This window comes from Pleurodeles waltl, unplaced genomic scaffold (assembly GCF_031143425.1).
Source record: "Pleurodeles waltl isolate 20211129_DDA unplaced genomic scaffold, aPleWal1.hap1.20221129 scaffold_39, whole genome shotgun sequence".
NCBI lineage: Eukaryota > Metazoa > Chordata > Amphibia > Caudata > Salamandridae > Pleurodeles > Pleurodeles waltl.
The window spans coordinates 891,670-906,203 of NW_027150097.1; the positions used below are offsets into that span (position 1 = coordinate 891,670).

Genomic DNA, 14,534 nt, shown 5'->3' on the forward strand with positions numbered 1-14,534 from the left:
TATACATTATTCTATAGGCGTTGCTGGGGACACTTGATGCTACACACAGGTGTTGTCTACGTCCTGTGTCTGTGTGGACACCTCTCTACTCTGGCTACACAACTGTAAGATGCACAGTGTGGACCTGACTCCACTTGGCCTTCACACCGGATAACTTACAAGGAGAGAGAAACTTACGGAAATGTACGGTGTGAAAGAACGACTTTACCAAAGTGTTAATGTATGAAATTGCCCTTTGCTTTTTTTTTGTGAGTTGCAAATGGTAACCTTTGACTAAAGCAAGTACCCAAAAATAAACAGTTTTCAGCTGGACTCATATAACTTGCATTTGCAGTGGAAGATCTGCCTGGAGCAGTATATGAGTGTGAAAAGGTCTCTAGTTTTGTATTGAAATACCAGAGACTTCGGCGCTCTCTAACAGTCTCCTTCGACATCACATCCTGAGGCTGAACAGTATTAGCACATAAATGAATAAAAAACTGGCTGACGTGTACATGCACATGTGTGCATATGTACACGGTGCTATAGTCTGATGACATACATGTGCCAGTCTGTGGGGTCAAAGGGCAGTCAGAAGTTACTGGGCCACAGTTGTATCAATGAGGACTGTGTACTTCCTGTGCCCTGGGGCATTCGTACTCTGGTCCCTCAAACTAGGGTGGAAGCCCCCCTTTAGTACATGACTCTCAGAATAACAAGTCAGAGAAGACATTAGTGTAACTGGGTACTCACACTTGTGAAAGGCACAAGTGCAAGTAGTGAACTGCAACCTGACCTCACAGCATACACTTTAGACATCCTTTGTAAACACACACACATATTTTCAGTCTAACTTGTTTACATTTTACAACAATAAATATGGTAATATTTGTACTTGAAATGTTTAATTTGCCTACCTTTGGCGCATATTCCTAGTACCTTATATTTTAACTTTTCTCCATTCGGCTGTATACAATTGGTATAATGTCAGAAAGGGAGAAGAATACCGAGAATTCTTAAGAATGTGTGCTTACATGCTTTTAAGAACATATGTCTGGTGTTGTGACAAAACAGCAGTGACCACTTCAGCTCAGCACTTGCTTCTTCCTCTGCTGTCCCAAAATATTGTGGAATTACTAGTCTCTGCGCCTCTCACAAGGCTGCTGACATCCAATTGATGATTTGTAGCCTTGTGGGCTGTGAGTGCTTTGGCTGTGCTGCCCCCTGGCAGTCACTCTGTGAAGATGCAGGTACCTGGGAACAACCCAGACTACTTCTGAGCTGTTTCTTCTCTGTGTGAACCAATCCAGTGTCAGGACTGGAGTCGGTGCTGTTAGTAGATAGAGAAGGAGTATAACTCGAGCCCCAGGAGGGCAGCCTGGAGCCTGTGACAGGTGCAGGGGAGTGTCGTCAAGGAAGCAGCTGGAAGATAACTGGAGAGGGGTCTGTGGGGCCATCAGTCTGGTGAGGAAACCCAGGAGTGTCCTACGGGAGGGGCGTGGCTTTGTCTGGCTCAAGGGGAGGGGTTAGTTATAGTGAATGCAGGGACTGCTGCTGTCCTCCGTGTCCTGGGCTCTGTGTATGTGTAGAAGCTCTAAGGTTGTAAATAATGAGACCTGACAGGTTGTGGCATAAATGATGACTTCTGGTCATTCCTTCTCTTTTGTCAGAAGTGAGGTGTCTGTTACCCCAATTGATTGTGTACTACTGAGAAGAAGAATATAACTCTCAGTGTACGGAATGCAGTGTGACCTTGGGAGACACCTCACATACACTAAGCTGTATGAAAAGTTCACAGTTCCCATATGGTCTGGCGGTTAGGATTCCTGGTTTTCACCCAGGCGGCCTGGGTTCGACTCCCGGTATGGGAAATCCATATTTTTTTTTTTCACTACTCAGACATTTTAATCTTTCTCAGTTTTTTTCTATAAACCTAAATGCACCTAAAGTCTTAATAAATGTCACTTGCTTTGTCTTCTGCTTCCATCTAATGCCGTCAGAGGTTTACACCGACCCCCAAATCTACAGCCCTCTCTCCCCAGCCCTTGACCTGTACATTAATACTATGAAGGGTTATTCCTTGTTTTTCTTTTATTGCACAACAAAAAGTACAGATTATATAAAGAGACCGGGGCACAGAGAAGAAGGCAGCAATTGACTGTGGTCCCACCATGGGAAATTCGCATTTTATTACCTGCCCCGTCCATACTGTGGGTTCATCATTTGTTTTATGACATGATTCCCCTGCTGTGTTGTTTCTAGTATAAGACTTGAGTACTTTATGTGTTTTATATCATCTGTGATATTGCAGCTGTTGTTTGCAGTGTCCACATTTTGCAACCAGTGTGCTTTGTACCCTCACTGCTGCTCTCTCAGAGAGGGTAGGCTGAACACTACCAGTAGTATCAGACACCAGAGATGCCTCCTGTACCTGGAATAAAACTCTGCTTCTTTGTAAGAAAAACAGGGGTGAAGATCTGCTGCATTCACAGTGACCCACTGACCCTTTTACAAAGGTTCCCAGCCGTGCAAAGACTCTTGGTGGTTAGTTAAGGGGCCATGCTAAATGGAGATTTTGAAGCATCAGACGAGACGTTTTCTTTGTTTCTGCATCAGCAAAAGTATATTTCTGTTTTTATGTTATTACTTGTGAAATACACATTTTAGTTGTGCTGTTGGATTTGTCATGTTTGATTTACAGTGTGAACGAATTCAAGCGATAGACAGTAGGTGGCGACTGACACTGCTTCAGGACTCCTAGGGTTGAGGATCGTGGACGTTGGTTCCACCGTGTAATGATTAGCACTCTGGACTCTGAATCCAGCAATCTGAGTTCCAATATCGGTAGGACCTGGAATGTTTGTAATAATACTTTTGTTTTAATTTATTGCAGGTCTTGAGCAGGACACCATTTGTATCTCTGACATAACCCGTCTCTTCCTCTTTTCATTCCCCTCGTGGTTTCTGTGGTTTGGGGGCATCTATACATTATACTATAGGCGTTGCTGGGGACACTTGATGCTACACACAGGTGTTGTCTACGTCCTGTGTCTGTGTGGACACCTCTCTACTCTGGCTACACAACTGTAAGATGCACAGTGTGGACCTGTCTCCACTTGGCCTTCACACCGGATAACTTACAAGGAAAGAGAAACTTTCGGAAATGTACGGTGTGAAAGAACGACTTTACCAAAGTGTTAATGTATGAAATTGCCCTTTGCTTTTTTTTTGTGAGTTGCAAATGGTAACCTTTGACTAAAGCAAGTACCCAAAAATAAACAGTTTTCAGCTGGACTCATATAACTTGCATTTGCAGTGGAAGATCTGCCTGGAGCAGTATATGAGTGTGAAAAGGTCTCTAGTTTTGTCTTGAAATACCAGAGACTTCGGCGCTCTCCACCAGTCTCTTTCGACATCACATCCTGATGCTGAACAGAATTAGCACATAAATTAATAAAAAACTGGCTGACGTGTACATGCACATATGTGCATATGTACCACAGTGCTATAGTCTGATGTCATATATGTGCCAGTCTGTGGGGTCAAAGGGCAGTCAGAAGTTACTGGGCCACAGTTGTATCAATGAGGACTGTGTACTTCCTGTGCCCTGGGGCATTCGTACTCTGGTCCCTCAAACTAGGGTGGAAGCCCCCCTTTAGCACATGACTCTCAGAATAACAAGTCAGAGCAGACATTAGTGTAACTGGGTACTCACGCTTGTGAAAGGCACAGGTGCAAGTAGTGAACTGCAACCTGACCTCACAGCATACACTTTAGACATCCTTTGTAAACACACACACATATTTTCAGTCTAACTTGTTTACATTTTACATCAATAAATATGGTAATATTTGTACTTGAAATGTTTAATTTGCCTACCTTTGGCGCATATTCCTAGTACATTATTTTTTAACTTTTTTCCATTCGGGTGTATACAATTGGTATAATGTCAGAAAGGGAGAAGACGACCGAGAATTCCTAAGAATGTGTGCTTACATGCTTTTAAGAACATATGTCTGGTGTTGTGACAAAACAGCAGTGACCACTTCAGCTCAGCACTTGCTTCTTCCTCTGCTGTCCCAAAATATTGTGGAATTACTAGTCTCTGCGCCTCTGACAAGGCTGCTGACATCGAATTGATGATTTGTAGCCTTGTGGGCTGTGAGTGCTTTGGCTGTGCTGCCCCCTGGCGGTCACTCTGTGAAGATGCAGGTACCTGGGAACAACCCAGACTGCTTCTGAGCTGTTTCTTCTCTGTGTGAACCAATCCAGTGTCAGGACTGGAGTCGGTGCTGTTAGTAGATAGAGAAGGAGTATAACTCGAGCCCCAGGAGGGCAGCCTGGAGCCTATGACAGGTGCAGGGGAGTGTCGTCAAGGAAGCAGCTGGAAGATAACTGGAGAGGGGTCTGTGGGGCCATCAGTCTGGTGAGGAAACCCAGGAGTGTCCTACGGGAGGGGCGTGGCTTTGTCTGGCTCAAGGGGAGGGGTTAGTAATAGTGAATGCAGGGACTGCTGCTGTCCTCCGTGTCCTGGGCTCTGTGTATGTGTAGAAGCTCTAAGGTTGTAAATAATGAGACCTGACAGGTTGTGGCATAAATGATGACTTCTGGTCATTCCTTCTCTTTTGTCAGAAGTGAGGTGTCTGTTACCCCAATTGATTGTGTACTACTGAGAAGAACAATATAACTCTCAGTGTACGGAATGCAGAGTGACCTTGGGAGACACCTCACATACACTAAGCTGTATAAAAAGTTCACAGTTCCCATATGGTCTAGCTGTTAGGATTCCTGGTTTTCACCCAGGCGGCCCGGGTTCGACTCCCGGTATGGGAAATCCATATTTTTTTTTTCACTACTCAGACATTTTAATCTTTCTCAGTTTTTTTCTATTAACCTAAATGCACCTAAAGTCTATATAAATGTCACTTGCTTTGTCTTCTGCTTCCATCTAATGCCGTCAGAGGTTTACACCGACCCCCAAATCTACAGCCCTCTCTCCCCAGCCCTTGACCTGTACATTAATACTATGAAGGGTTATTCCTTGTTTTTCTTTTATTGCACAACAAAAAGTACAGATTATATAAAGAGACCGGGGCACAGAGAAGAAGGCAGCAATTGACTGTGGTCCCACCATGGGAAATTCGCATTTTATTACCTGCCCCGTCCATACTGTGGGTTCATCATTTGTTTTATGACATGATTCCCCTGCTGTGTTGTTTCTAGTATAAGACTTGAGTACTTTATGTGTTTTATATCATCTGTGATATTGCAGCTGTTGTTTGCAGTGTCCACATTTTGCAACCAGTGTGCTTTGTACCCTCACTGCTGCTCTCTCAGAGAGGGTAGGCTGAACACTACCGGTAGTATCAGACACCAGAGATGCCTCCTGTACCTGGAATAAAACTCTGCTTCTTTGTAAGAAATACAGGGGTGAAGATCTGCTGCATTCACAGTGACCCACTGACCCTTTTACAAAGGTTCCCAGCCGTGCAAAGACTCTTGGTGGTTAGTTAAGGGGCCATGCTAAATGGAGATTTCGAAGCATCAGACGAGACGTTTTCTTTGTTTCTGCATCAGCAAAAGTATATTTCTGTTTTTATGTTATTACTTGTGAAATACACATTTTAGTTGTGCTGTTGGATTTGTCATGTTTGATTTACAGTGTGAACGAATTCAAGCGATAGACAGTAGGTGGCGACTGACACTGCTTCAGGACTCCTAGGGTTGAGGATCGTGGACGTTGGTTCCATCGTGTAATGATTAGCACTCTGGACTCTGAATCCAGCAATCTGAGTTCCAATATCGGTAGGACCTGGAATGTTTGTAATAATACTTTTGTTTTAATTTATTGCAGGTCTTGAGCAGGAAACCATTTGTATCTCTGACATAACCCGTCTCTTCCTCTTTTCATTCCCCTCGTGGTTTCTGCGGTTTGGGGGCATCTATACATTATTCTATAGGCGTTGCTGGGGACACTTGATGCTACACACAGGTGTTGTCTACGTCCTGTGTCTGTGTGGACACCTCTCTACTCTGGCTACACAACTGTAAGATGCACAGTGTGGACCTGACTCCACTTGGCCTTCACACCGGATAACTTACAAGGAGAGAGAAACTTACGGAAATGTACGGTGTGAAAGAACGACTTTACCAAAGTGTTAATGTATGAAATTGCCCTTTGCTTTTTTTTTGTGAGTTGCAAATGGTAACCTTTGACTAAAGCAAGTACCCAAAAATAAACAGTTTTCAGCTGGACTCATATAACTTGCATTTGCAGTGGAAGATCTGCCTGGAGCAGTATATGAGTGTGAAAAGGTCTCTAGTTTTGTCTTGAAATACCAGAGACTTCGGCGCTCTCTAACAGTCTCCTTCGACATCACATCCTGATGCTGAACAGTATTAGCACATAAATGAATAAAAAACTGGCTGACGTGTACATGCACATGTGTGCATATGTACCACGGTGCTATAGTCTGATGACATACATGTGCCAGTCTGTGGGGTCAAAGGGCAGTCAGAAGTTACTGGGCCACAGTTGTATCAATGAGGACTGTGTACTTCCTGTGCCCTGGGGCATTCGTACTCTGGTCCCTCAAACTAGGGTGGAAGCCCCCCTTTAGTACATGACTCTCGGAATAACAAGTCAGAGAAGACATTAGTGTAACTGGGTACTCACACTTGTGAAAGGCACAAGTGCAAGTAGTGAACTGCAACCTGACCTCACAGCATACACTTTAGACATCCTTTGTAAACACACACACATATTTTCAGTCTAACTTGTTTACATTTTACATCAATAAATATGGTAATATTTGTACTTGAAATGTTTAATTTGCCTACCTTTGGCGCATATTCCTAGTACCTTATATTTTAACTTTTCTCCATTCGGGTGTATACAATTGGTATAATGTCAGAAAGGGAGAAGACTACTGAGAATTCTTAAGAATGTGTGCTTACATGCTTTTAAGAACATATGTCTGGTGTTGTGACAAAACAGCAGTGACCACTTCAGCTCAGCACTTGCTTCTTCCTCTGCTGTCCCAAAATATTGTGGAATTACTAGTCTCTGCGCCTCTGACAAGGCTGCTGACATCCAATTGATGATTTGTAGCCTTGTGGGCTGTGAGTGCTTTGGCTGTGCTGCCCCCTGGCAGTCACTCTGTGAAGATGCAGGTACCTGGGAACAACCCAGACTACTTCTGAGCTGTTTCTTCTCTGTGTGAACCAATCCAGTGTCAGGACTGGAGTCGGTGCTGTTAGTAGATAGAGAAGGAGTATAACTCGAGCCCCAGGAGGGCAGCCTGGAGCCTGTGACAGGTGCAGGGGAGTGTCGTCAAGGAAGCAGCTGGAAGATAACTGGAGAGGGGTCTGTGGGGCCATCAGTCTGGTGAGGAAACCCAGGAGTGTCCTACGGGAGGGGCGTGGCTTTGTCTGGCTCAAGGGGAGGGGTTAGTAATAGTGAATGCAGGGACTGCTGCTGTCCTCCGTGTCCTGGGCTCTGTGTATGTGTAGAAGCTCTAAGGTTGTAAATAATGAGACCTGACAGGTTGTGGCAGAAATGATGACTTTTGGTCATTCCTTCTCTTTTGTCAGAAGTGAGGTGTCTGTTACCCCAATTGATTGTGTACTACTGAGAAGAACAATATAACTCTCAGTGTACGGAATGCAGTGTGACCTTCGGAGACACCTCACATACACTAAGCTGTATAAAAAGTTCACAGTTCCCATATCGTCTAGCCGTTAGGATTCCTGGTTTTCATCCAGGTGGCCCGGGTTCGAGTCCCGGTATGAGAAATCCATATTTTTTTTTTTCACTACTCAGACATTTTAATCTTTCTCAGTTTTTTTCTATAAACCTAAATGCACCTAAAGTCTTAATAAATGTCACTTGCTTTGTCTTCTGCTTCCATCTAATGCCGTCAGAGGTTTACACCGACCCCCAAATCTACAGCCCTCTCTCCCCAGCCCTTGACCTGTACATTAATACTATGAAGGGTTATTCCTTGTTTTTCTATTATTGCACAACAAAAAGTACAGATTATATAAAGAGACCGGGGCACAGAGAAGAAGGCAGCAATTGACTGTGGTCCCACCATGGGAAATTCGGATTTTATTACCTGCCCCATCCATACTGTGGGTTCATCATTTGTTTCATGACATGATTCCCCTGCTGTGTTGTTTCTAGTATAAGACTTGAGTACTTTATGTGTTTTATATCATCTGTGATATTGCAGCTGTTGTTTGCAGTGTCCACATTTTGCAACCAGTGTGCTTTGTACCCTCACTGCTGCTCTCTCAGAGAGGGTAGGCTGAACACTACCGGTAGTATCAGACACCAGAGATGCCTCCTGTACCTGGAATAAAACTCTGCTTCTTTGTAAGAAATACAGGGGTGAATATCTGCTGCATTCACAGTGACCCACTGACCCTTTTACGAAGGTTCCCAGCCGTGCAAAGACTCTTGGTGGTTAGTTAAGGGGCCATGCTAAATGGAGATTTCAAAGCATCAGACGAGACGTTTTCTTTGTTTCTGCATCAGCAAAAGTATATTTCTGTTTTTATGTTAGTACTTGTGAAATACACATTTTAGTTGTGCTGTTGGATTTGTCATGTTTGATTTACAGTGTGAACGAATTCAAGCGATAGACAGTAGGTGGCGACTGACACTGCTTCAGGACTCCTAGGGTTGAGGATCGTGGACGTTGGTTCCATCGTGTAATGATTAGCACTCTGGACTCTGAATCCAGCAATCTGAGTTCCAATATCGGTAGGACCTGGAATGTTTGTAATAATACTTTTGTTTTAATTTATTGCAGGTCTTGAGCAGGAAACCATTTGTATCTCTGACATAACCCGTCTCTTCCTCTTTTCATTCCCCTCGTGGTTTCTGCGGTTTGGGGGCATCTATACATTATTCTATAGGCGTTGCTGGGGACACTTGATGCTACACACAGGTGTTGTCTACGTCCTGTGTCTGTGTGGACACCTCTCTACTCTGGCTACACAACTGTAAGATGCACAGTGTGGACCTGACTCCACTTGGCCTTCACACCGGATAACTTACAAGGAGAGAGAAACTTACGGAAATGTACGGTGTGAAAGAACGACTTGACCAAAGTGTTAATGTATGAAATTGCCCTTTGCTTTTTTTTTGTGAGTTGCAAATGGTAACCTTTGACTAAAGCAAGTACCCAAAAATAAACAGTTTTCAGCTGGACTCATATAACTTGCATTTGCAGTGGAAGATCTGCCTGGAGCAGTATATGAGTGTGAAAAGGTCTCTAGTTTTGTCTTGAAATACCAGAGATTTCGGTGCTCTCCACCAGTCTCCTTCGACATCACATCCTGATGCTGAACAGTATTAGCACATAAATGAATAAAAAACTGGCTGACGTGTACATGCACATGTGTGCATATGTACCACGGTGCTATAGTCTGATGACATATATGTGCCAGTCTGTGGGGTCAAAGGGCAGTCAGAAGTTACTGGGCCACAGTTGTATCAATGAGGACTGTGTACTTCCTGTGCCCTGGGGCATTCGTACTCTGGTCCCTCAAACTAGGGTGGAAGCCCCCCTTTAGCACATGACTCTCAGAATAACAAGTCAGAGCAGACATTAGTGTAACTGGGTACTCACACTTGTGAAAGGCACAAGTGCAAGTAGTGAACTGCAACCTGACCTCACAGCATACACTTTAGACATCCTTTGTAAACACACACACATATTTTCGGTCTAACTTGTTTACATTTTACATCAATAAATATGGTAATATTTGTACTTGAAATGTTTAATTTGCCTACCTTTGGCGCATATTCCTAGTACCTTATATTTTTACTTTTCTCCATTCGGGTGTATACAATTGGTATAATGTCAGAAAGGGAGAAGACGACCGAGAATGCCTAAGAATGTGCGCTTACATGCTTTTAAGAACATATGTCTGGTGTTGTGACAAAACAGCAGTGACCACTTCAGCTCAGCACTTGCTTCTTCCTCTGCTGAACCCAAAATATTGTGGAATTACTAGTCTCTGTGCCTCTGACAAGGCTGCAGACATCCAATTGATGATTTATAGCCTTGTGGGCTGTGAGTGCTTTGGCTGTGCTGCCCCCTGGCAGTCACTCTGTGAAGATGCAGGTACCTGGGAACAACCCAGACTACTTCTGAGCTGTTTCTTCTCTGTGTGAACCAATCCAGTGTCAGGACTGGAGTCGGTGCTGTTAGTAGATAGAGAAGGAGTATAACTCGAGCCCCAGGAGGGCAGCCTGGAGCCTGTGACAGGTGCAGGGGAGTGTCGTCAAGGAAGCAGCTGGAAGATAACTGGAGAGGGGTCTGTGGGGCCATCAGTCTGGTGAGGAAACCCAGGAGTGTCCTACGGGAGGGGCGTGGCTTTGTCTGGCTCAAGGGGAGGGGTTAGTAATAGTGAATGCAGGGACTGCTGCTGTCCTCCGTGTCCTGGGCTCTGTGTATGTGCAGAAGCTCTAAGGTTGTAAATAATGAGACCTGACAGGTTGTGACAGAAATGATGACTTCTGGTCATTCCTTCTCTTTTGTCAGAAGTGAGGTGTCTGTTACCCCAATTGATTGTGTACTACTGAGAAGAAGAATATAACTCTCAGTGTACGGAATGCAGTGTGACCTTGGGAGACACCTCACATACACTAAGCTGTATAAAAAGTTCACAGTTCCCATATGGTCTAGCGGTTAGGATTCCTGGTTTTCCCCCAGGCGGCCTGGGTTCGACTCCCGGTATGGGAAATCTATATTTTTTTTTCACTACTCAGACATTTTAATCTTTCTCAGTTTTTTTCTATAAACCTAAATGCACCTAAAGTCTTAATAAATGTCACTTGCTTTGTCTTCTGCTTCCATCTAATGCCGTCAGAGGTTTACACCGACCCCCAAATCTACTGCCCTCTCTCCCCAGCCCTTGACCTGTACATTAATACTATGAAGGGTTATTCCTTGTTTTTCTTTTATTGCACAACAAAAAGTACAGATTATATAAAGAGACCGGGGCACAGAGAAGAAGGCAGCAATTGACTGTGGTCCCACCATGGGAAATTCACATTTTATTACCTGCCCCGTCCATACTGTGGGTTCATCATTTGTTTTATGACATGATTCCCCTGCTGTGTTGTTTCTAGTATAAGACTTGAGTACTTTATGTGTTTTATATCATCTGTGATATTGCAGCTGTTGTTTACAGTGTCCACATTTTGCAACCAGTGTGCTTTGTACCCTCACTGCTGCTCTCTCAGAGAGGGAAGGCTGAACACTACCGGTAGTATCAGACACCAGAGATGCCTCCTGTACCTGGAATAAAACTCTACTTCTTTGTAAGAAATTCAGGGGTGAAGATCTGCTGCATTCACAGTGACCCACTGACCCTTTTACAAAGGTTCCCAGCCGTGCAAAGACTCTTGGTGGTTAGTTAAGGGGCCATGCTAAATGGAGATTTCGAAGCATCAGACGAGACGTTTTCTTTGTTTCTGCATCAGCAAAAGTATATTTCTGTTTTTATGTTATTACTTGTGAAATACACATTTTAGTTGTGCTGTTGGATTTGTCATGTTTGATTTACAGTGTGAACTAATTCAGGCGATAGACAGTAGGTGGCGACTGACACTGCTTCAGGACTCCTAGGGTTGAGGATCGTGGACGTTGGTTCCATCGTGTAATGATTAGCACTCTGGACTCTGAATCCAGCAATCTGAGTTCCAATATCGGTAGGACCTGGAATGTTTGTAATAATACTTTTGTTTTAATTTATTGCAGGTCTTGAGCAGGAAACCATTTGTATCTCTGACATAACCCGTCTCTTCCTCTTTTCATTCCACTCGTGGTTTCTGCGGTTTGGGGGCATCTATACATTATTCTATAGGCGTTGCTGGGGACACTTGATGCTACACACAGGTGTTGTCTACGTCCTGTGTCTGTGTGGACACCTCTCTACTCTGGCTACACAACTGTAGGATGCACAGTGTGGACCTGACTCCACTTGGCCTTCACACCGGATAACTTACAAGGAGAGAGAAACTTACGGAAATGTACGGTGTGAAAGAACGACTTTACCAAAGTGTTAATGTATGAAATTGCCCTTTGCTTTTTTTTTGTGAGTTGCAAATGGTAACCTTTGACTAAAGCAAGTACCCAAAAATAAACAGTTTTCAGCTGGACTCATATAACTTGCATTTGCAGTGGAAGATCTGCCTGGAGCAGTATATGAGTGTGAAAAGGTCTCTAGTTTTGTCTTGAAATACCAGAGACTTCGGCGCTCTCTAACAGTCTCCTTCGACATCACATCCTGATGCTGAACAGTATTAGTACATAAATGAATAAAAAACTGGCTGACGTGTACATGCACATGTGTGCATATGTACCACGGTGCTATAGTCTGATGACATATATGTGCCAGTCTGTGGGGTCAAAGGGCAGTCAGAAGTTACTGGGCCACAGTTGTATCAATGAGGACTGTGTACTTCCTGTGCCCTGGGGCATTCGTACTCTGGTCCCTCAAACTAGGGTGGAAGCCCCCCTTTAGCACATGACTCTCAGAATAACAAGTCAGAGCAGACATTAGTGTAACTGGGTACTCACACTTGTGAAAGGCACAAGTGCAAGTAGTGAACTGCAACCTGACCTCACAGCATACACTTTAGACATCCTTTGTAAACACACACACATATTTTCAGTCTAACTTGTTTACATTTTACATCAATAAATATGGTAATATTTGTACTTGAAATGTTTAATTTGCCTACCTTTGGCGCATATTCCTAGTACCTTATATTTTAACTTTTCTCCATTCGGGTGTATACAATTGGTATAATGTCAGAAAGGAAGAAGACGACCGAGAATGCCTAAGAATGTGCGCTTACATGCTTTTAAGAACATATGTCTGGTGTTGTGACAAAACAGCAGTGGCCACTTCAGCTCAGCACTTGCTTCTTCCTCTGCTGTCCCAAAATATTGTGGAATTACTAGTCTCTGAGCCTCTGACAAGGCTGCTGACATCCAATTGATGATTTGTAGCCTTGTGGGCTGTGAGTGCTTTGGCTGTGCTGCCCCCTGGCAGTCACTCTGTGAAGATGCAGGTACCTGGGAACAACCCAGACTACTTCTGAGTTGTTTCTTCTCTGTGTGAACCAATCCAGTGTCAGGACTGGAGTCGGTGCTGTTAGTAGATAGAGAAGGAGTTTAACTCGAGCCCCAGGAGGGCAGCCTGGAGCCTGTGACAGGTGCAGGGGAGTGTCGTCAAGGAAGCAGCTGGAAGATAACTGGAGAGGGGTCTGTGGGGCCATCAGTCTGGTGAGGAAACCCAGGAGTGTCCTACGGGAGGGGCGTGGCTTTGTCTGGCTCAAGGGGAGGGGTTAGTAATAGTGAATGCAGGGACTGCTGCTGTCCTCCGTGTCCTGGGCTCTGTGTATGTGTAGAAGCTCTAAGGTTGTAAATAATGAGACCTGACAGGTTGTGGCATAAATGATGACTTCTGGTCATTCCTTCTCTTTTGTCAGAAGTGAGGTGTCTGTTACCCCAATTGATTGTGTACTACTGAGAAGAACAATATAACTCTCAGTGTACGGAATGAAGTGTGACCTTGAGAGACACCTCACATACACTAACCTGTATAAAAAGTTCACAGTTCCCATATGGTCTAGCGGTTAGGATTCCTGGTTGTCACCCAGGCGGCCTGGGTTTGACTCCCGGTATGGGAAATCCATATTTTTTTTTTTCACTACTCAGACATTTTAATCTTTCTCAGTTTTTTTCTATAAACCTAAATGCACCTAAAGTCTTAATAAATGTCACTTGCTTTGTCTTCTGCTTCCATCTAATGCCGCAAGAGGTTTACACCGACCCCCAAATCTACTGCCCTCTCTCCCCAGCCCTTGACCTGTACATTAATACTATGAAGGGTTATTCCTTGTTTTTCTTTTATTGCACAACAAAAAGTACAGATTATATAAAGAGACCGGGGCACAGAGAAGAAGGCAGCAATTGACTGTGGTCCCACCATGGGAAATTCGCATTTTATTACCTGCCCCGTCCATACTGTGGGTTCATCATTTGTTTTATGACATGATTCCCCTGCTGTGTTGTTTCTAGTATAAGACTTGAGTACTTTATGTGTTTTATATCATCTGTGATATTGCAGCTGTTGTTTGCAGTGTCCACATTTTGCAACCAGTGTGCTTTGTACCCTCACTGCTGCTCTCTCAGAGAGGGTAGGCTGAACACTACCGGTAGTATCAGACACAAGAGATGCCTCCTGTACCTGGAATAAAACTCTGCTTCTTTGTAAGAAATACAGGGGTGAAGATCTGCTGCATTCACAGTGACCCACTGACCCTTTTACAAAGGTTCCCAGCCGTGCAAAGACTCTTGGTGGTTAGTTAAGGGGCCATGCTAAATGGAGATTTCGAAGCATCAGACGAGACGTTTTCTTTGTTTCTGCATCAGCAAAAGTATATTTCTGTTTTTATGTTATTACTTGTGAAATACACATGTTAGTTGTGCTGTTGGATTTGTCATGTTTGATTTACAGTGTGAACG

At 44.0% G+C, this 14,534-nt stretch overlaps 4 non-coding genes across 4 annotated transcripts; all 4 read left to right on the top strand.

Annotated features, from left to right (window-relative positions):
* Positions 1–1,778: 1,778 nt before the first annotated feature.
* Positions 1,779–1,850, top strand: TRNAE-UUC (transfer RNA glutamic acid (anticodon UUC)). The gene has a single exon. It is a non-coding gene; the product is annotated as a tRNA-Glu (tRNA).
* Positions 1,851–4,740: 2,890 nt separating this feature from the next.
* TRNAE-UUC (transfer RNA glutamic acid (anticodon UUC)) lies at positions 4,741–4,812 on the top strand. Its single transcript has one exon. It is a non-coding gene; the product is annotated as a tRNA-Glu (tRNA).
* Positions 4,813–10,664: 5,852 nt separating this feature from the next.
* TRNAE-UUC (transfer RNA glutamic acid (anticodon UUC)) lies at positions 10,665–10,736 on the top strand. The gene has a single exon. It is a non-coding gene; the product is annotated as a tRNA-Glu (tRNA).
* A 2,888-nt stretch (positions 10,737–13,624) lies between these two features.
* On the top strand, positions 13,625–13,696 carry TRNAD-GUC (transfer RNA aspartic acid (anticodon GUC)). Its single transcript has one exon. It is a non-coding gene; the product is annotated as a tRNA-Asp (tRNA).
* Positions 13,697–14,534: the final 838 nt, after the last annotated feature.